Source organism: Salvelinus alpinus, chromosome 14 (genome assembly GCF_045679555.1).
Source record: "Salvelinus alpinus chromosome 14, SLU_Salpinus.1, whole genome shotgun sequence".
Taxonomy (NCBI): domain Eukaryota; kingdom Metazoa; phylum Chordata; class Actinopteri; order Salmoniformes; family Salmonidae; genus Salvelinus; species Salvelinus alpinus.
The window spans coordinates 16,643,770-16,665,734 of NC_092099.1; the positions used below are offsets into that span (position 1 = coordinate 16,643,770).

Genomic DNA, 21,965 nt, shown 5'->3' on the forward strand with positions numbered 1-21,965 from the left:
CCAACGCCAGCGAGACAGAGAAGGGGAGGTTGGAGAGAAAGAGAGAGAGAGAGAGAGAGAGAGAGACACTGCCAGAGCCCTGAACTGAATGGCCTCCTATGTATTATTTTTTGCTCTATTAGAGTAAACACTGATTTGCGAGGCCCCGTTTTGTTGATATCAGAGGGAAGATAAGAAGAGCAAATAAATCTGAACTCTGAGTGGAAAAGGCTTCCTCCAGTTACTGTTCAAATGTTGTGCTGTTTAAACGTGTCCACATGGGAATTAACTATGAATTGAGCAGCCACCACAAAATGGCTATCACGTTTGATGATGTAAATGTATAGTCTGTGTCTGTGTATAGTGTATAGTGTATAGTGTATAGTGTATAGTGTATAGTGTATAGTGTGTATGTGTGTGTGTGTGTGTGTGTGTGTGTGTGTGTGTGTGTGTGTGTGTGTGTGTGTGTGTGTGTGTGTGTGTGTGTGTGTGTGTGTGTGTGTGTGTGTGTGTGTGTGTGTGTGTGTGTGTGTGTGTGTGTGTGTGTGTGTGTGTGCGTGTGTATGTATAAAGAGAGAGAGGCATTGAGTTAGTGAGTGTGTGTGTGTGTGTTTAGAGAGAGAGGCAGTGAGTGTGTGTGTGAAAGAGAGAGAGAGAAAGAGTGTGTGTGTGTGTAGCCATGCACGCAGGATTGCGTGCTTTTCACGCCACACACTGTAAAAAAATGATTACAAACAATCACGATCCATCATGTATCACAGTTGACTGGGAGTTCAGTAGGGAGTGATGGTTCAGATGATAACTTATCACAAGCAAACACCTTGAAACAGAACCGCATTGCTCACAGCTCAGTTATTGTCAAATTCTTTTTGGTAACGATAACCTGACACTCCCTCAATTCTATAGAAAGACCCAGCATACATCTTTATAACAGCCAAAATGAAGGTATAAGTCAGAGCCAAATGAAAGGAGTTGCAGAAGCCCATGTATAGTTTAGTAGTATGTACAGGATACACATGGCATACAGTGTCCCAAGAAATGCTTACTTGCTTACCTTCTCCCTGAAGGCTGACTCATCATAGTTAGTGATCAGGCCTACAACTGTGGTGTCATCAGCAAACCTGATGATTGAGTTGGTGCTGTGCAAAGCCAAGCAGTCGTGGGTGAACAGGGAGTACAGCAGAGGGCTGAGGACACACACCCCTGGGTGGGGCCCTGCGTTAAGAGTCAGTGTGGAGGAGGGTTTTTTGCCAATAGTCACAGCCTGTGGTCTGCTCATCAGGAATTCCAGGATCCAGTTGCAGAAGGTGGTGTCCAGGCTTTGAGCTTGGTAACGAGCTTGGCGGGAACAATGGTGTGGAATGCTGAACTGTACTGAAAAATAGGTGCTAAGTAGAACCATACAGTAAGTAGAACCATATAGGGTTTGTCCCCATAGAGGAACCCTTTTTGGTGCTGGGTAGAACTCTTTGCAGAGGGTTCTATCTAGAACCCTCTATGTAGGGTTCTTCAAAGAACCCCCAGTATATGGTTCTACCTATCAAGAACCATTTTATCATCTTAAGGTTCCTCCTAGAACCGTTTATGAACAGTTCTACCGAGAACCCTTTTATCTTTGGAGGGTTATTTCTAGATGAACAGATCCACCAGCCTTATTAGCCTTTAAAAATGAATGATTTATGACAATATGTTACATATATAAGGCCTTTCTTTGAGGGCCAAGGTATACCCTAACACAGGGGTGTTAGGAATCTTCTGGTTTACAGGCCACATGAGGCCAGCAAGTCACATTACGCTGCCTTGCAAAGTGATGTGTAAATTCAATTGGAATCCAGCCAGAGTTAGGATATCCAACAAGTGGAATTGTTAATCGTGCACAACCTGCATTCAGAATAACTGCCAGGGTAGGGAAGATTGAATACTACAACTACCTCAATCACCTAATCTGGAACAACAATCTCAGTAACAGTTGCAATAAGAACTGGTTGCACTAGACAACCAGTTCTTATAGCCTTTAGCCGTATCCTTATCCTACTCCTCCTCTGTTCCTCTAGTGATGTAGTGGTTAACCCAGGCCCTGTAGCCCCCTGTTCCACTCCTATTCCCCAGGCGCTATCATTTGTTGACTTCTGTAACCGTAAAAGCCTTGGTTTTAGTTTGTTTTATTCACTGCTTTAGAACACTCCGCCAACCCTGATGTCCTAGCCGTGTCTGAATCCTGGCTCGGGAAGGCCATCAAAAATTCTGAAATTTCCATCCCCAACTACAACATTTTCTGCCAAGATAGAACTGCCAAAGGGGGTGGAGTTGCAATCTACTGCAGAGATAGTCTGCAGAGTTCTGTCATGCTATCCAGGACTGTGCCCTAACAGTTCGAGCTTCTACTTTAAAAAATCCAACTTTCCAGAAATAAGTCTCCCACTGTTGCCGCTTGTTATAGATCTCCCTCAGCCCCCAGCTGTGCCATGGGCACCATATGTGAATTAATTGCTCCCATTTATCTTCAGAGTTTGTACTGTTAGGTGACCTAAACTGGGATATGCTTAACACCCCGGCCATCCTACAATCTGAGATAGATTCCCTCAATCTCACACAAATTATCAAGGAACCTAGCATGTACAACCCTAAATCCGTAAACACCCTCATAGATATCATCCTGACCAACCTGCCCTCTAAATACACCTCTGCTCTCTTCAATCAGGATCTCAGCGATCACTGCCTCATTGCCTGCGTACATAATGGGTCCGCGGTCAAACGACCACCCCTCATCACTGTCAAACGCTCCCTAAAACACGTAAGCCTTTCTTATCGACCTGGCCCGGGTATCCTGGAAAGATATTGACCTCATTCTGTCAGTAGAGGATGCTTAGTTATTCTTTAAAAGTGCTTTCCTCACCACCTTAAATAAGCATGCCTCAATCAAAAAATGGGGAACTAAGAACAGATATAGCCCTTGGTTCACTCCAGACTTGACTGCCCTTGACCAGCACAAAAACATCCTGTGGCATAATGCATTAGCATCGAATAGCCCCTGCGATATGCAACTTTCAGGGAAGTTAGGAACCAATATACACAGGCAGTTGGGAAAGCAAAGGCTAGCTTTTTCAAACAGAAATGTGCATCCTGTAGCACAAACTCCAAAATGTTCTGGGACACTGTAAAGTCCGTGGAGAATAAGAGGCTAGGAAACCACCGATAAATCTACGATAATCGAGAATTACAATAAGCATTTTTCTACGGCTGGCCATGCTTTCCACCTGGCTACCCCTACCCCGGCCAACAGCTCTGCACCCCCCACAGCAACTTGCCCAAGCCTCCCCCACTTCTCCTTCACCCAAATCCAGATAGCTGATGTTCTGAAAGAGCTGCAAAATCTGGATCCCTACAAATCAGCTGGGCTAGACAATCTGGACCCTCTCTAAAATTATCCGCCGCAATTGATGCAACCCCTATTACTAGCCAGTTCAACCTCACTTTTGTATCGTCTGAGATCTCTAAAGATTGGAAAGCTGCTACGGTCATCCCCCTCTTCAAAGGGGGAGACGCTCTAGACCCAAATTGTTACAGACCTATATCTATCCTACCCTGCCTTTCTAAAGTCTTCGAAAGCCAAGTTAACAAACAGATCTCCGACCATTTCGAATCCCACCGTACCTTTTCCGCCAAGCAATCTGGTTTCCAAGCTGGTCATGGGTGGACCTCAGCCACGCTCAAGGTCCTAAAAGATCGATAAAAGACATTGATAAAAGACAGTACTGTGCAGCCAACTTCATTGACCTGGCCAAGGCTTTCGACTCTGTCAATCACCGCATTCTTATCGGCAGACTCAACAGCCTTGGTTTCTCAAATGACTGCCTCGCCTGGTTCACCAACTACTTCTCAGATAGAGTTCAGTGTATCAAATCAGAGGGCCTGTTGTCCGGAACTCTGGCAGTCTATATGGGGGTGCCACAGGGTTCAATTCTCTTGCCGAGTCTTATCTCTGTATATTTCAATGATGTCACTCTTGCTGCTCATGATTCTCTGATCCACCTCTACGCAGACAACACCATTCTGTATACTTCTGGCCCTTCTTTGGACACTGTGTTAACAAACCTCCAGACGAGCTTCAATGCCATACAACACTCCTTCCGTGGCCTCCAACTGCTCTTAAATGCAAGTAAAACTAAACGCATGCTCTTCAACCGATCGCTGCCCGCACCCGCCTGCCCGTCTAGCATCACTACTCTGGACGGTTCAGACTTAGAATATGTGGACAACTACAAATACCTAGGTGTCTGGTTAGACTGTAAACTCTCCTTCCAGACTCACATTAAGCATCTCCAATCCAAAATTACATCTAGAATTGGCTTCCTATTTCACAACAGAGCCTCCTTCACGTTTGCTGCTAAACATACCCTTGTAAAACTGACTATCCTACCGATCCTTGACTTCGGCGATGTCATTTACAATAGCCTCCAACACTCTACTCAGCTAATTGGATGTTGTCTATCACAGTGCCATCCATTTTGTCACCAAAGCCCCATATACTACCCACCACTGCGACCTGTATGCTCTCGTTGGCTGGCCCTCGCTTCATATTTGTCACCAAACCCACTGGCTCCAGGTTATCTATATGTCTTTGTTAGATAAAGCCCCGCCTCATCTCAGCTCACTGGTCACCATGGCAACACCCACCTGTAGCACGTGCTCCAGCATGTATATTTCACTGGTCACCCCCAAAGCCAACTCCTGCTTTGGCCAACTTTCCTTCCAGTTCTCTGCTACCAATAACTGGAACGAATTGCAAAAATCACTGAAGCTGGAGACTTATATCTCCCTCACTAACTTTAAACATCAGCTGTCAGATCAGCTAACCGATCATTGAACCTGTACATAGCCCATCTGTAAACAGCCCACCCAACTACCTCATCCCCATTTTGTTATTTATTTTTTTGCTCCTTTGCACCCCAGTTTCTGTACTTGCACATCATCTTCTGCACATCTATCACTCCAGTGTTAATGCTAAATTGTAATTATTTCGCCACTATGGCCTATTTATTGCCTTACCTCCCTAATCTTACTACATTTGCACACACTGTATATAGATTTTTCTATTGTCTTATTGACTGTATGTTTGTTTATCCCATGTGTAACTCTGTGTTGTTTGTGTCGCACTGCTTTGCTTTATTTTGGCCAGGTCGCAGTTGTAAATGAGAACTTGTTCTCAACTGGCCTATCTGGTTAAATAAAGGTGAAAAAAAATCCGATAACAAACTACTTGTATCGACCAATCAATGCAAAAACACAGATAATACATTACAACAAACAATTCTAAAAATCTCCCTGCAATAGAGCATGCTGGGAAATTATATATGGTTCTATGTAGAACCCTTCTTGCCTTCCAAGGAATCATCAAATAACCCTTTCTTCCAAAAACGGTTCTTATGATATTAAAGGTTCTAGGTAGAACCCTTTACCTTACAAAGAACCATAGCCTTTGAAAAGACTGGTAGAACCAGACAAATGGTTAATCTTCTGCTAGAACCCTATCCTTCCACAAAGAACCCTTTTTTTCTAAGTGTAGTCAATGAACAGGTGTTCCTTCTTTCCAGATGTGTTTGGACCGTGTGAATTGCAATGGAAATGGAATCTTCCATGGATCTGTTGGAGCGGTAGGCAATTGGAGTGAGTCCAGTGTGTCTGGCATGCTGGTGTTGATGTGGGCCATGGCCAATCTCTTGAGGCGCTTCACGATGACAGGGGTATGTGGGTGAAAATCATTTGGGCATGTCACCTTGGTTTTCTTGGGCACTGGGACAATGGTCTCCTTGAAAAAAGTGGGGAATACAGTCTGGGACAGTGACAGGTTGAAGATTCCAGAGAAGACGCTTGTTAGCTGGTCAGAGTCCACTCTGAGGACGCAGACTGGGTTGCCACCTGGGCCAGCGGCTTTCTGAGTATTCACTCTCTGAGAGTTTTCCTCAAGTCAGCCTCGGAGAGCGAAAGCACCCAGTCATCCGGAGCAGAGAGAGTTTTCCTGGATGGCTTTGTGTTGTTTGCCTTGAAGCGAGCATAGAATGTATTAAGCTCACCTGGGAGGGAGGCTTCAGTGGGCATCACACTGCTGGATATGCCTTTGTAGTCTGTGGTAGTTTATAGTCCTTGCCACATACGTCTCGAGTCTGTTATCGAACAATCTCAAGTTTGAGTCTGTGTTGTTTTTTTGCATCCCTAATGGATTTGCGGAGCTCGTACCAGCTTGCCTTGTACGCATCACGTGTAACCGAGTCATCAGTGTTTGTTTTGCTGGCATTGAATGCTGCGGTAAGGGCTCAGTCAGACATGCAGTATAGTATGTCTCTCTGTCAAAACTCTTGCATGGCAGATAATAAGAGCCTAAAGCTCTATGGTTCTGCTCCATACTGTCTCCTGGCAGTGACATTAACAGTGATAAAGCACCTAAAACTCCTAGACGACTGCTCATTATTTCATTAAAGGTACCTTCCGAACGACTTCCTCGAAGCAAAAGTGATGACAAGGTAAAATAGATTAATTAAGAACCCTCCATCGAACAGTCACTTTATCTAGAATTGCGCTTGTCAAAGGAATTTAGGATCTGATTGACTTGAACAGATTACGCCTCTCTCTCTCTCTCTGCGTTTGAGCAGAATAGGAAATTAATTATCAGTGACATTTAGTCTTTTTTTATTCAAATAATTATAGCTAGCTCTGTTTTTTTGGGGGGCTCTGAAGAGGAGATACCAGAATGGGTTCTTTAACTGGGATAAGGAAAACATCTATTCTGTGACAGCTTTTGAACGATGCTATCATCAGCTGTCACAGAGTAATATTCCCAATCAGAAGTGGCGACGGATCAGCGTGAAGTGCTGTGTCAGGGAGATTTTTTCTCACACACACACATACTCGTAGGCACACACGCACCTGCGCACGCACACACACACACACACACACACACACACAGTGTTGTTTAACTAACCTTGTGGGAAAACACAATTTATAACCATTCAAAATCCTATTTTCCCTAAACATAACCCTTAACCTAACCCTAACCTTAACATTAACCCTAATCCCAAAATCTTACCCTAACCCTAACTCTAAAACTAACCCTAAACCTAACTGTGACCCTAACGCTAATTATATTAACCCTAACCCCCCTAGAAATAGCATTTGACAAATGTTTTGTTTGTTTACTATTCTTGTGGGGACTTCTGATCCCCACAAGTACAGTTAAACGCGTTCTATGATTGCCCCCCCCCCCACTCACACACACACACACATCCTATAAAACTACTGCTGTACACACCTTGTTTATTTATATACTGTCTATACACACCATTTATACTGTAAACAGTTTATATTTATATTCCTGATTCTGACATTGCTCGTTCTGCTCTTTCAGGGGCATTATGTGTGCATTGTTATTGTATTGTTACATATTACTGCACATAAGAATTTCGCTGCACCTGCGATAACAACTCCAAATCTGTGTACGAGACCAATAAACTGGGATACGATTTGACACACACAGATTTGACATACACACACAGCCTATCTGAGTGACAGCTGGGAATGTGCGGGGTCTTCGACGCCTGCTATTGGCCATCATCTCTGGCAGTGACGTTTCATTCGTGTCAACGAAGAGTGGATTGGGAGAAGAGAGGAGACAGAGAATTGTAGTATAACACATGGTAGGAGAGGAAACAGGGAATAAATGTGGGAGCAGCTCGCTGACAGACTGAAGAAAGGAGAGATAGCATCAGAGGTGATGAATAAGAGGTCAGAAACAGTGCTAATATGTGTGTGTGTGTGTGTGTGTGTGTGTGTGTGTGTGTGTGTGTGTGTGTGTGTGTGTGTGTGTGTGTGTGTGTGTGTGTGTGTGTGTGTGTGTGTGTGTGTGTGTGTGTGTGTGTGTGTGTGTGTGTGTGTGTGTTTGTAGTATTGTGCAGTGTCAAGTCACACTACAGGGGTAAGGGAGACATTTCATTTCCCAGATATGATTGATGGCTAAATGTGTGTCCCAGGGAAATGTCAATGGGGCTGTTCAGACGTACACCCACCCACACACAGCTCTGCTCTAAGACCCTCCTGATTCAGAACAAAGCATTAAGTAAACAGCTGATACTGCACTTAGGCTCCACAACAACGTACATGAACAGTATGCGCACAAGTACACCTTGAAGAAGAACAAACAGATACGCACCAAAAATAGACTCACTCCCAATGGAATCCTAAAGATCTCTTCAATCATCAGCTTATCTCTCGTTATGCATTTATGATTGATGTACACTGAGTGTAGAAAACATTAGGAACACCTGCTCTTTCCTTGACATATACTGACCAGGTGAATCCAGGTGAAAGCTCCAATCCATTATTGATGTCAATCAGTATAGATGAAGTAGAGGAGACAAGTTAAAGAAGGATGTTTAAACCTTGAGACAATTGAGAGATGGATTGTGCATGTGTGCCTTTCAGAATGCGAATGGGCAAGACCAAATATTTAAGTGTCTTTGAACAGGGAATGGTAGCAGGCAGCGCTGCTGGGTTTTTCACGCTCAACAGTTTCTCGTGTGTAACAAGAATGATACACCACCCAAATGACATCCACCCAACTTGACACAAATGTGGGAAGCATTGGAGTCAACATAGGCCAGCATCCCTGTGGAACGCTTTCAACCACTTGTAGAGTCCATGTCCCGAAGAATTGAGGCTGTTCTGGGGGGAAAAGGGGGTGCAACTCAATATTAGGAAGGTGTTCATAATGTTTTCTACACTCAGTGTATAATTACTATTATCACGATCGTTATATGGTGGAAGAGAGGACCAAGGCGCAGCGTGATAACAATACATCTTCTATTTATTATAACGAAGACGAAGAACACTTAAACAAACTATACAAAAACAACAAACGAACGTGAAGCTATAATTACAATAAGTGCAGACACAGGCAACTTACATATAGACAATAACCGACGAACTACCCAATGAATATGGCTGCCTAAATATGGTTCCCAATCAGAGACAACGATAGACAGCTGTCTCTAATTGAGAACCAATCTAGGCAACCATAGACATACATACACCTAGACCAGACACTGCCCCATAAACATACAAAACCCCTAGACAATACAAAACACATACATCTCCCATGTCACACCCTGACCTAACTAAAATAATAAAGAAAACAAAGATAACTAAGGCCAGGGCGTGACAACTATTCATTGTAATACTTGAGTCAACAAATATTACAAAGATAACATACAATGATTAATTGGCGGTTAATGAATTATTAATCAGCAAATCAAAGTAAATGTTATTGGTCACATACACATGGTTAGCAGATGTTATTGAGAGTGTAGCGAAATGCTTGTGTTTCTAGTTCCAACAGTGCAGCAATATCTAACAAGTAATAACTAACAATTCCACAACAAATACCTAATAAACACAAATCTAAGTAAGGATTACAATAAGAATATATATAAATATAAATATATGGATTAGCAATGTCAGAGCAATGTCAGAGCGGCTTAGGTTAAGATGCAATAGATAGCATAGAATACAGTTTATACATATGAGATGAGTAATGCAAGATATGTAAACATTATTGAAGTGGAATTATTAAAGGGACCCGTGTTCCATTTATTAAAGTGGCCAGTGATTACAAGTCGGTATATAGGTAGCAGGTTCACTGTGCTAGTGATGGCTGTTTAACAGTCTGATGGCCTTGAGGTAGAAGCTGTTTTTCAGTCTCTCGGTCCCAGCTTTCATGAATCTGTACTGACCTTACCTTCTGGATGGTAGCAGGGGAACAGGCAGTAGCTTGGGTGGTTGTTGTCCTTGATGATCTTTTTGGCCTTCCTGTGTCATCGGGTGCTGTAGGTGTCCTGGAGGGCAGGTAGTTTGCCCCCGGTGATGCGTTGTGCAGACCGCACCACCCCCTGGAGAGCAGTTGCCATACCAGGCAGTGATACAGCCCAACAGGATGCTCTCAGTTGTGCATCTGTAAACATTTGTGAGGGTTTTAGGTGACAAGACAAATTTCTTCAGCCTCCTGAGGTTGAAGAGGCACTGTTGTTCCTTCTTCAACACACTGTCTGTGGAATGTAAAAAACTTTCCACCTTCTCCACTGCTGTCCCTTCGAGGGGTGCTCCCTCTGCTGTTTCATGAAGTCCACGATCATCTCCTTTATTTTGTTGACTTTGAGAAAGGTTATTTTCCTGACACCACACTCCAAGAGCCCTCACCTCCTCCCTGTAGGCTGTCTTGTTGTTGTCAAGCCTTAATACTGTTGTGTCGTCTGCAAACTTGATGATTGAGTTGGAGGCGTGCATGGCCACACAGTCATGGGTGAACAGGGAGTACAGGAGCAGGCTGAGCATGCATCCTTGTGGGGCCCCAGTGTTGAGGATCAGCGAAGAGGAGGTGTTGTTTCCTACCATCACCACCTGGGGGCGGCCCGTCAGGAAGTCCAGGACCCAAGTACACAGAGAGGGGTTGAGACCCAGGGCATCAAGCTTAATAATGAGTTTGGAGGGTATTATGGGGTTGAATGCTGAGCTATAGTCAATGAACAGTATTCTTAGATAGGTATTCCTCTTGTCCAGATGGGATAGGGCATTGTGCAGTGTTATGGCGATTTCAACGTCTGTGGACCTAATGGGGCTGTAAGCAAATTGAAGTGGGTCTAGGGCGGCCGGTAAGGATTAGGTGATATGATCCTTGACTAGTCTCTCAAAGCACTTCATGATGACAGAAGTGAGTGCTACAGGGTGATAGTCATTCATTCAGTTACCTTTGCATTCTTGGGTACAGGAACATTAGTTGCCATCTTGAACAATGTGGGGACAGCAGACTGGGATAGGGAGAGATTGAATATATCCATAAACACACCAGCAAGCTGGTCTGCGCATGCTCTGAGGATGCAGCTAGGGATGCCGTCTGGGCCGGCAGCCTTGCGAGGGTTAACATGTTTTAATGTCTTACTCACGTCAGCTACAGAGAAGGAGAGCCCACAGTCCTTGGTAGCGGGCCGCGTCGGTGGCACTGTATTATCTTCAAAGCGTAGAAAGAAGGTGTTGTCACGCCCTGAACATAGTAAGCTGTTTTTCTCTGTGTTTGTTGGGGCGTGATGGTGACTTGGGTGAGTTATCTAGGTGAATTTGTATGTCTATGGTGGCCTGATAAGGTTCCCAATCAGAGGCAGCTGTTTATCGTTTTCTCTGATTGGGGATCATATTTAGGCAGCCATTTCCCTTTTGTGTTTGTGGGATCTTGTCTATGTTTAGTTGCCTGGCTGCACTATTTGTATAGCTTCACGTTTCGTTAGTTGATTTTTTTGTTTTTGTTCAGTGTTCATTCATTAAAGAGAATGTATGCATACCACGCTGCACCTTGGTCTCTCTCATACGACGATCGTGACAGGTGTTTAGTTTGTCTGGAAACAAAGGCGTCGTTGTCCGCGACGTGGCTGGTTTTCCTTTTGTAGTCAGTGATTGTCAGTAAACCCTGCCACATACGTCTCGTGTCTGACATTTTGCATGTGTGATTGCCTTGCAGAGGGAAGGACTACGCTGTTTGTATTTTTCCATATTCGCAGTCGCCTTGCCATGTTTAAATGCGATGGTACACGCTTTCAGTTTTGTGCGAATGCTGCCATCTATCCACGGTTTCTGGTTAGGGTAGGTTTTTATAGTCACAGTGGGTAGAACATCTCCTATACACTTCCTTATAAACTCACACACCAAATCTGCGTATACGTTGATATTATTCTCTGAGACTACCCGGAACATATCCCAGTCCGCGTGATCAAAACAATCTTGAAGTGTGAATTCTGATTGGTCAGACCAGCATTGAATAGTCCTTAGCATGGGTACTTCCTGTTTGAGTTTCTGCCTATAGGAAGGGAGGAGCAAAATGGAGTCGTGGTCAGATTTGCCGACAGGAGGGCGGGAGAGGGCCTTTTATGCATGGTCCAGTGTTTTTCCTGCACGAGTGCTACAGTCTACTTGCTTATAGAATTTAGGTAGCCTTTTCCTCAAATGTTCGTTGTTATAATCCCCAGCTACAATAACTGCAGCATCAGGATATATGGTTTCCAGTTTGCTTAATGTTCAGTGAAGTTCCTTGAGGTCAGTCGTGGTATCGGCTTAAGGGGGGATATACACGGTTGTGACAATAACCAAAGAGAATTCTCTTGGGAGATAATACGATCGGCATTTGATTGTGAGGAATTCTAGGTCAGGTGAACAAATGGACTTGAGTTCCTGTATGTTGTTACAATTACACCATGAGTCAGTAATCATGAAACATACACCTCTGCCCTTCTTCTTCCTGGAGAGAAGTTTATTCCTGTCGGTGAGGCACTGAGAATCCTGGTGGCTGTACCGACTCTGACAGCATATCCCAAGAGAGCCATGCTACCGTGAAACAGAGTATGTTACAATCCCTGATGTCTCTCTGGACTTTGTTATCTAGGGACAGGACATTAGCAAGTAATATTCTCGGAAGCGGTGGGTGGTGTGCGTTCCTCCAAAGTCTGACTAGAAGTCTGCTTCGACTCCCTCTCCTCTGGCGGTGTTGTTTTGGGTCGGCCTTTAGAATCAGTGCAAATACCCTGGGTGGTGCGGACAAAGGATCCACTTCAGGAAAGTCGTATTCCTGGTCTTGGTGCTGGTAAGTTGACACCACTCTGATATCAAATAGTTCTTCCCGGCTGTATGTAATAACACTTAAGATTTTCTGGGCTAACGTTGTAGGAAATAAAACATAAATAAAACGAAATACTGCAAAGTTGCCTAAGGTCTAGAAGCGAGGTAGCCCTCTCTGACGACGCCATTATGTTGAGACAATTTCATAATTATAAGCAATGTATTGTAAGAACTTTAAATAAAGTGCTGTCAACCTACTTCTCTTTTAAATTAGGATTCTAGATTGTAACAGCGAGACTACTGTGGTTATGGCACCCTATTCCCTATGGGCCCTGATAAAAACGACTATATAGGAAATAGGGTGCCATTTCGGACGCAATCTGTGCCTTACCCAGAACCCCTTGCAGCTCTGAGGCCAATCAATTCTCACGGGGACTTTGATGGCTCGTGCTTCCTCTGACTCTCCTCCGTAACTCTGACATTTGATTCAAGGTTTAAGCCAGGGTAAATGTTTTAATTTACCCCTGGAGGCTGAGAAAGGCACGGCCACGACTTATCGTCTCAGAACAATTACTGGGATTGTTTGACAAACACTGGCAGGACGTTGTGGCTGTGTATTTTCTTTCATTCTTTTAACCATTACGGTGCAGTTTGCGGTTTTGATGGAGAGGCTGGATAAACAGGCCGTGCTTCGGACAGGGGGAAAAATGGACAGGGAATGCTAATGTCTTGGTTATTTATTCTTTATTTCAGTATACAAAACAGCTCAGTCATATATCTGAGAAAAGCAAACACAGAATTGGATACAGAGGAAATCCCGGACAGATTGGGTTCCATCATTCCTGAGGTGGTCTTTGACTTGTGTCTCTGCCTCAGTGACATAAAGGGGCAGAGGGAGGGAGGGAGGGAGGGAGGGAGGGAGGGAGGGAGGGAGGGAGGGAGGGAGGGAGGGAGGGAGGGGAGGAAACACAGTAGAGAAAAGAGGGGAAAATACAAAAAATACAATAAAGACCAAAAGAAAGACAGAAAAATGTAAATAAATGACTGAAAAGGTCGGTGGAGAGAACAGGTCAACAGATATATAGAGGTATCCATCAGTAAAGCCAAAGCCCCACAATATGCTGCTGACACTCATCATCCACCATGTCTACTACAGTTGAGGTCATGGCCTCCTCTGTATGGGTGTAACGTTTCACTGTGATCAATGTGGAGTGGTTAAGGAACGTTCGTATCCCCTCCCTATCCCCTTGCTCCCCTTATGAAGGGAAATGCCCTTTAACCCCTTTACAGTGGGGAATCATATTGAAAGAGTCAACTGTTCCACTGTCCATTAATTGTCATTAAAAGCTCAAGTGGAGAGTCAAGTTCTCCCCCTAACCCTCCAGACTTTGTGTGCCCCGTTCTGCTCTATCGTTCCACCACTGTATTTAACAGGCGGCATTATTTATTACAGATAGTAGATTGACCCCAAGCCTTTTTCCTGTTTCTTAAATGGGCAATGGGGTAAGGTACAGTGTATGTTACATTGTTTATGTGGGTTTCTGGTGGATTTGGTATAAACCAAGACTAATGCTGTTTTAAGCAAAGGCCTTCACGGACCTAACCAAACTCTATTGCCCGAGATCCAACACAGCTTGGTGGCCACGGAACTCGGATCTGTGTGGAAATATAGGAAATACCGGCAGGATCCAAAATGATATTTGAAAAGTTTTGTTCCTAATTAACATGAACGCAAATTTTACACGTTTACATTTTCTTAGATAGAATGATTGTCAGGCGGCCCCTTAATTAAATCAAATTAAATGTGTCAAAAATATTATTTTGTGACCAAGTTACATATTCTCTTTATGAAAACGAGCCACCGCGCAGGGTAAATAGGCTAATTGTTGTGGGAGAGGAGGAAGTTGCAGCAAGAAAAGATTGATAGCCTAGCCTAGGCTATATAAAGTGTGTTTCTGAAATATGAAGTCGGTTTTTGCTGATGTGAAAAATAAACTGAATGAAAGAGAGTACAGGGAGGAAAAAATGACAGGCAAATCGTCTTTATGGGCCTCATTTATGCACATTGTGGATACAGAAGGGAAAAGGACGACGCTGCTCTTGGCCCATATTTTCAAGACCAGGGCTATTTAATTTATTAGTTTTTTTATTCAATTAACTAGTTTATGTATTTAATGTATTCGTTTCTGCTTGGCCTACTTAGTTAAGTGATAATGCCAGAGAAGCCGGTGTTTGGAGGATATATTGGCATGGTGTTGTTAGGCACGAGACGAATTCGAGGGCCGTCAAACCGTGCCAATATATCCTCCAAACAACGGCTTTCAGGGCATTACCAACATATTCAAATAATGATTGACATACTTTCATAAAAAAAAATATTTTGAGGAATTTATTCATACTATTTCATCCTTCCACAAGATATAGTCCAGAGACAAATCGAGGGTTGCTACATAAGCTGGCTTGTCGTTCGTTCTATCGGTTCGGTTGCTAGAGACACGACCCAGTCGTTCAGTCTTTTTGTTGTGCATCTATGGACGCGACCCAGTCGTTCATTCTAAATGTTCCATTGCCATACTGGCTGGCAATGTTCTTATCCCTTGCATGCTAGCAAGCCAAATACGGATAACTTACAGTCACGTCAAAAAGTGCGGCCAGAATAATAGCAAAGTAGCTGCATTTGTATTTGTTTAAGCTGTTTTCTGGTGACATTTATTTGGGTACATCCATAACAATGAGCTAATTAGGCACAATTTCGCCTGGCATAGAAAAAAATGTGCTCTCTCATTAGGACACCGTTGTTCAGAGGTGCTAGCCAACAACACAGCTAACACAATCACTTCAAACTGAAGCTGGAAAGACTGCAAACTAGCTGCACTTCGTTTAATTTTACCTTTTTTCAATTAACATGTCTTTGTATATATGCATAAACATCATGCCAGCTGATTCATGATTTAGACTGGCTGAGAAACACTGTCTGTCTCGTCCTGATCCCTACGTTCTTTACTATAGGACAGCTGGAGATGGAATTTGAATATTGAAACAATGTTGCAAATGTCACAGAGACAGCTAGCAAGGTTTATACAAATCTCCACTGTTGAAAACCAAATGTTAGTCTGAAAGAAATGTGAGATAATGTCTAGATGCTTTTTATAGTGGAGATCAAGTTTATAAATTGCTTGCCTGGGCTGATGAGACAGTGGATTGCGGAGTCAGATGGAATACAGTAAATAGGCATTTTAATGTCATAGATTTCACCGGTGGTAACTTGTGGAATAGACACCGGCTGGAATGCGCTTTTAACCAATCAGCATTCAGGATTAGACCCACCCGTTGTATAATGTAAGTTATTTTATTTAGGCTATTTTCTTTAGGAATAACAGTTTGTTAAATGATGTTGAATGACTCGAGTCAAGTGTGATATTTGTCAGCATAAAGCTTAATTAGGCTACTCATACACTGGTTTTGTAACTTCCTTCAAAATAAGTAACTTATACTGTAATGCAGAGTTACCGATATATTCTTTCTGATCGTCTCTAATAAAGAAAATGTTTGACCAAGTTAATCTGCTCATGGTGTGTGTGTGTGCAGTAGACTGACAGCCTAGGCCTATCGACAGAAAATATTGTAGCCTAATGTTGAAAGGCTGCCGGTTAATTGATTGTTTATGACATGGATTGGTATAAGAAATATCAGGACAACTTCTCTCTTCAATCATGAATCTTTAACTCTCCGGACAGTAGCCCTAGGCTACATCTCTTGTATTCAGACCAGACATCAGACCCGCCATTGCGCGCGGATGACTTTTCTGTCAAACCCATCCAAACCAATCTCATGTTGTATAGGCTAATTCTGCTAATATATATCTACATTTCATTTAGAACAAACATATTAGGCTCTTATAATGATTTAGACTTGAGCAGAACTCTAGGTCTAAGACCTGACTGCTGGTGGTCACCTCCATACACTCTAAAAAAGAGAGGGATTGTTTACCTCTTCGTTGGGTGAAAGAGCAAGCGTGAAAAAGAGGGGGACAGATGTCCCTTTGTGACATGTAAAAAGGGCTTTATGAATACATTGGATTGTTTGATGATGATGAGGACTTGAAAAAAATGTTGAAAAGGTAGGAGAAAGACATATGATTCTAACCACAGAAGAATCAAGAGCAAATCAAGATACATAAGTGTTTACATTTCTTTTACGACGGTACCTAAAGTCTGACCGCAACTTCACCTTGAGTGAATGGTCTAGTCTGGGGCTTGGAGCTGAAGCAGCCTCACTCAGTCGTGACCTGAGACACAGGGTCACCTGGAGCAGAGGAAGGAGGGGAAAGAGAGAGAAGGGAGAAAGAGAAAGAGATTACCAACAACCCATTAGAGGGATATGATGAAGGGGAGGCTGCACAAAGCAAGCACTCTGCTTTAATTGGACGGAAGGTGACTGTACACTTGTATCATAAATAACACAGCCGAGGGAAGGGATTGGAGTGTACCACTTAAAAACTGTATGGTCCCTCGGTGAGCTTAACCGGTCTGAAACTGTTAGGAGAGGCCATCAAGGAAATCACGTAAATAACCTCCAGGCTAACTGATTTGTCCACGGCCATAAACACGACATAAAGTGCTAATATACGGGTCAGCATTGTCAAATGATTTACACTTACAAGGAGCAGAGGTTGGAAACGTTTTTTGTTTTTTTCTCAAGCTGGAAAGTTCACCAAAGCCTCTTGTCGTGGTTCCTCTTCACTCTTGCTCACCTTTTTTCCCTTGAAGGGAAACGTTTTTGGAGAACTTGAGCCCGAAAAGGGCACAATGGATGTCTTGAATCAGAAGAGGGTAGAGACGGGGCGATGTTATACCAAAAATAAACGTCTTCGACTGGAGGAATTTGTGCTAAAGCCCTGGAGCGTCAAAACAAAATTAAAGCAGATCAAGATTTACTAGATAGTGTAAAGCCTTTTAATTTGTTTGCAGGCTGGGACTCGTAATCAATCACGGTGAGCCAGGAGAGAGTAATGCATCTGTCCTTATTCAGCCTGCTATCAATTCAGCCAGGAGAGAGAGAGAGAGAGAGAGAGAGAGAGAGAGAGAGAGAGAGAGAGAGAGAGAGAGAGAGAGAGAGAGAGAGAGAGAGAGAGAGAGAGAGAGAGAGAGAGAGAGAGAGAGAGAGAGAGAGAGAGAGAGAGAGAGAGAGAGAGAGAGAGAGAGAGAGAGAGAGAGAGAGAGAGAGAGAGAGAGAGAGAGAGAGAGCAGAGAGAAGAGAGAGAGAGAGATTGTCAGACTGAGGAGAGAGAGAGAGAGATTGTCAGACTGAGGAGAGAGAGAGAGAGATTGTCAGACTGAGGAGAGAGAGAGAGAGATTGTCAGACTGAGGAGAGAGAGAGAGAGAGAGAGAGAGAGAGAGAGAGAGAGAGAGAGAGAGAGAGAGAGAGAGAGAGAGAGAAAGAGAGAGAGAGAGAGAGAGAGCAACAGAGAGAGAGAGATTAGATTGTTGTTCTGATTAATATTGTTGTTGTAGCTGTTATTAATGGTAATCCCATGTCCACTACTACTATTATTATTACTGTTAGTCCCACCATTTATTTATATATAAATATATATATATTTTGTGTATATATATACATATATATTTTATTTAAATTTTTCGATATGTATACTTTGACAATGTAAGTAATAATAACTTGCCATGTCAATAAAGTCAATTGAATTGAATTGAATTGAATTGAGAGAGAGAGAGAGAGAGAGAGAGAGAGAGAGAGAGAGAGAGAGAGAGAGAGAGAGAGAGAGAGAGAGAGAGAGAGAGAGAGAGAGAGAGAGAGAGAGAGAGAGAGAGAGAGAGAGAGAGAGAGAGAGGTAAGCTTGGGATTTCGGCAACTTGGGGATGAGAATATTTGGTCAAGAGAGGTCAAGAATCAAAAACTTTCAATTATCTGTCTGGGTAACTGACAGACTAGCCTATGTTCCACCCCAAAAAGTCCTCAGCCATGCCAACACCACACCAATGTTAATCTGTGTCACATACATTTGTAAAAAAGAAAAAAAAATCTGAATTCCATCTATCATTTTTCCCTTAAAGGACGAGAACAATTGTCCCTCGGAACAAGGAAATTAAACAGGCAGGACACATTCCTCATGCAGGACAGGTTAAAACTCCACCATCATGTTTCTCCAGCGCTAGGCTGGGCCTAATTGCTCTTTTCTCCTTGTGTGTTCTTGTGTTCCTCAGACAAGGGCTGTGTCTAAAATGACATCCTATTCACTATACTGTATAATGCACTACTTTTGCCCAGAGCCCTATGTAGGGAATAGGTTGCCATTTCTGACGCAGACAAGGTGTGTGTGTCTGCTTGTCGGTCTATAATGTACTGAGGAGGGACCCCAAACCACTGGCCATCTGTCACTGCAGCACCAGGAGGAGGGAGGCCCAGTCTCCGGGCCGCATAGCTTACAAGGCTAATCATTAAGGCATTAGAATAGAATAACAGAATGTGTCTACATGTTTGCTTCTCAATCACACAGACCATGCCTCTCAGCGTTTCATAAATTCATGAATATACCCATGTTGGCCCCATTTTGCCTAAGTGGGAAGAGAGGGAGCGCCGGGAGAAGGAGGAATCTTTTAAAAGTCTTTCTTTTCCTCGGTCACATCTCTTATTCCCCTCCCTGCTGCTCTCTGTGGCTATTCCTCTTTTTCTTGTTGTCTTTATCGTCGTTAGCTGCTGTGGCACGTACACACAACTGCCCACCTGCGTACACCGCCACTGTCTCTTTCGTGGTCCAGCTTTCTCACACACAACCCACCTGCACACTGCGCACCAACACGCACGTGCACAAGGTCAGTGGAGGTCTGGTGGGACGTTGATGAATGAATGTGAAGAGTGTCATCCTGGACAAACAGGGCCAGGCCCACATGCTGCTACATCCTGAAAAAATATCTCTATTACACCAACAACTGAGGGAAATGTCTTAGAGGTCTTTCACATCCTCTCTGTTCTGGCCTGGAACACACACATATGCATTCACAGACCTACACCTCACACACATCACACAAAAAACTCCAAACATACAAGGTCAGTGTTGCAGTATTATTGTGTGTTGATGAATGAAGGTGCAGACTGTCAGCGGGCTTGGTCCCCACATGCTGTTACAGCCAAATAAATATGTATGTCTCTCTCTCCTTGCTAATCTCAGATTCCTCCCCGCCTCGCTCCTCCAAGGGTGACCAGATAAATAGCCTTGCATAAATGGCCTCTTAAAATATGACATTGCCATAGTTTTACTGTATCAGGAGGGAGGGAGGGGGGGAGGTGGAGGAGGGGGGCTGATGCCATATGGAGAATAGAGAAAAGGGGTCGCTCTGGGATCTGATTGTTCTGGTGCTGTCCCCCTGATGTGGTTTAGAGGGGTCGAGGGTATATGGGTGGAGCACTTCAGAGAAAGAAGAAGAATGGGGTGCTGTCCCCCTGATGTGGTTTAGAGGGGATAGGGGGATCATTCTGGGGAAGTGGAAAAATGAGGCACTGTCCACTCTGTTGTGGTTTTGAAGAGTTTCCTTTTGTATTTGAGTTTTGGGAAATATATTAAAATGTGTCACAACCTAAAGGTAGAGGAATGGCTAGTATTGGAACAGACAGTGACCTGGAGCTCAAGGACAAACTATTTCCAGATGTCTGAGTGCCAATACATTACTGGTACTGCTGCTGCAGCTCTGTATGCTAGGAGAAGAGCACCGTAAGAGACACATACTGCAAGGCAGAGGAATCAATTCTGCTCAGAAATAAAAAGAGGATAAAACTTTGAAGAATTTGAGTGGGAGAGAAAGCGTATGTTTGTGTGTGTGTGTGTGCGTCATAGAGATAGATAGAGGACTCATCTTCGCATCTGTGCCATTATAGCGTCTGTGACAGCAGGGCAGCGCCATTGAGGCTAACTACATTTTGAAGTAGTACATTTTCTTCTTCAGATCCCTCCTAATGACCCGGTTGGACATGACTCAAACAGGGTCACTGGGATGGATCAGGTATCTATCGTGTGTCTGTAAGTGTGTGTTTACGTTAGTGAAAAATAGAGACAGAGCTAGTATAATGCTTTAGATGTCTTTCCTCAGTGCCTCTGCCCAAGAAGGGAACTTATATGTGTGTTTGTTCAGCTCCCCAGTGTCAGATTGCTGTGGATGTGACACCAATCAGTTCAATTCATTTTTATTTTCATTTTACATCACCACTTTATTTGTAGGCTTGTCACTACTGGAGATAAATAGGCAAATGTATTGACTAGGTAATGGTTACATTAGGCCGATACACAAGAGAAAATAACTCTGATTAAATTGTTTTGGAAATGTTTTCTGAAGTAGTGTTTAAAAGTGTAAGTTCCCAGGAGCAGTAGCAGTCATAAAAGCTATAGTGGGCAATAACTGGTATAGGTGATATTTGTTATGTCATTTTAATATTGCTGCCAAAAGTTCCTTGTAGTTGAATTGATCCCACAGAGTCATATTTTTATGTCATAATTTGACTAAGTATTTGGAATTCTGTGGGATCAATGTAACTTCAAGGAACTTTTGGCAGCAATAATAAACTAATATAAAAAATATAAACTATACCAGTTATTGCTTACTATAACCTTTATGAAATGATGAAATGAGTGGACGGAGAAATACAGCTTCACTCTATTCAATCGTAGCAGCAGGATCAACATACAACCTGCCCATCCCTTTATAGACAGGCAAACTGGCTAGTTGAGTTATTTAGACTGCACACAAGACTGGCTCAAAGACAGGATGGTTTAGAAACTCTTTGACTGGCACATGAGAAACATGCCTACTGCCCCCCCCCCAAAAAAAAAAACATTTATCTGGCCACTTTTGTTATTCTTAATGGTAGATTATTCTGTCACGCCGGTATGAAAGATCGGGAGACAGGCGCAGGAATGCGTAATAGTTTTTTAAAATTTACCCAAATTACAGCGTGCCATGTAAAGGCACGGGGACGAAGACCAAACAAACACGAATACAACACACAGGGTTGAAACCCAAACAAAAGAGCGAGGAGTACCTCGAAGAAATAACACAAGCGGACAATGATTAACACACGGGACAAGATCCGTAATCATCTGCGCAATCCACAAGGGCACGAATGCCAACACACAGCACAGGTACTCACACAACCAACAGACATAGTAACAATAATCGACAAGACCATGGTGAACAAAGGGCACATACAGTATATACAAATACAATCGGTGGGAATAGGTGTGCGTAATGAAAGTTCCGGAGGGATCCGTGACACTATGCAAGTAACCATTTCACTTTACCATTTACACCTTCTGTATTCTGTGCATGTG

At 43.3% G+C, this 21,965-nt stretch overlaps 1 long non-coding RNA gene across 3 annotated transcripts in view; it reads right to left on the minus strand.

Annotated features, from left to right (window-relative positions):
* The window catches only part of LOC139538519 (uncharacterized), a 285,749-nt gene that overhangs the window by 96,051 nt on the left and 167,733 nt on the right, over window positions 1-21,965 (minus strand). For 2 of the 3 annotated variants that reach the window (XR_011667750.1, XR_011667748.1), the window contains one exon: window positions 13,362-16,932. The exons of the other annotated variant lie outside the window; for it this stretch is intronic. This is a non-coding gene — a long non-coding RNA (uncharacterized lncRNA). Of the gene's footprint in view, window positions 1-13,361; window positions 16,933-21,965 lie in introns of those variants that run through there. 3 annotated transcript variants of the gene reach the window in all.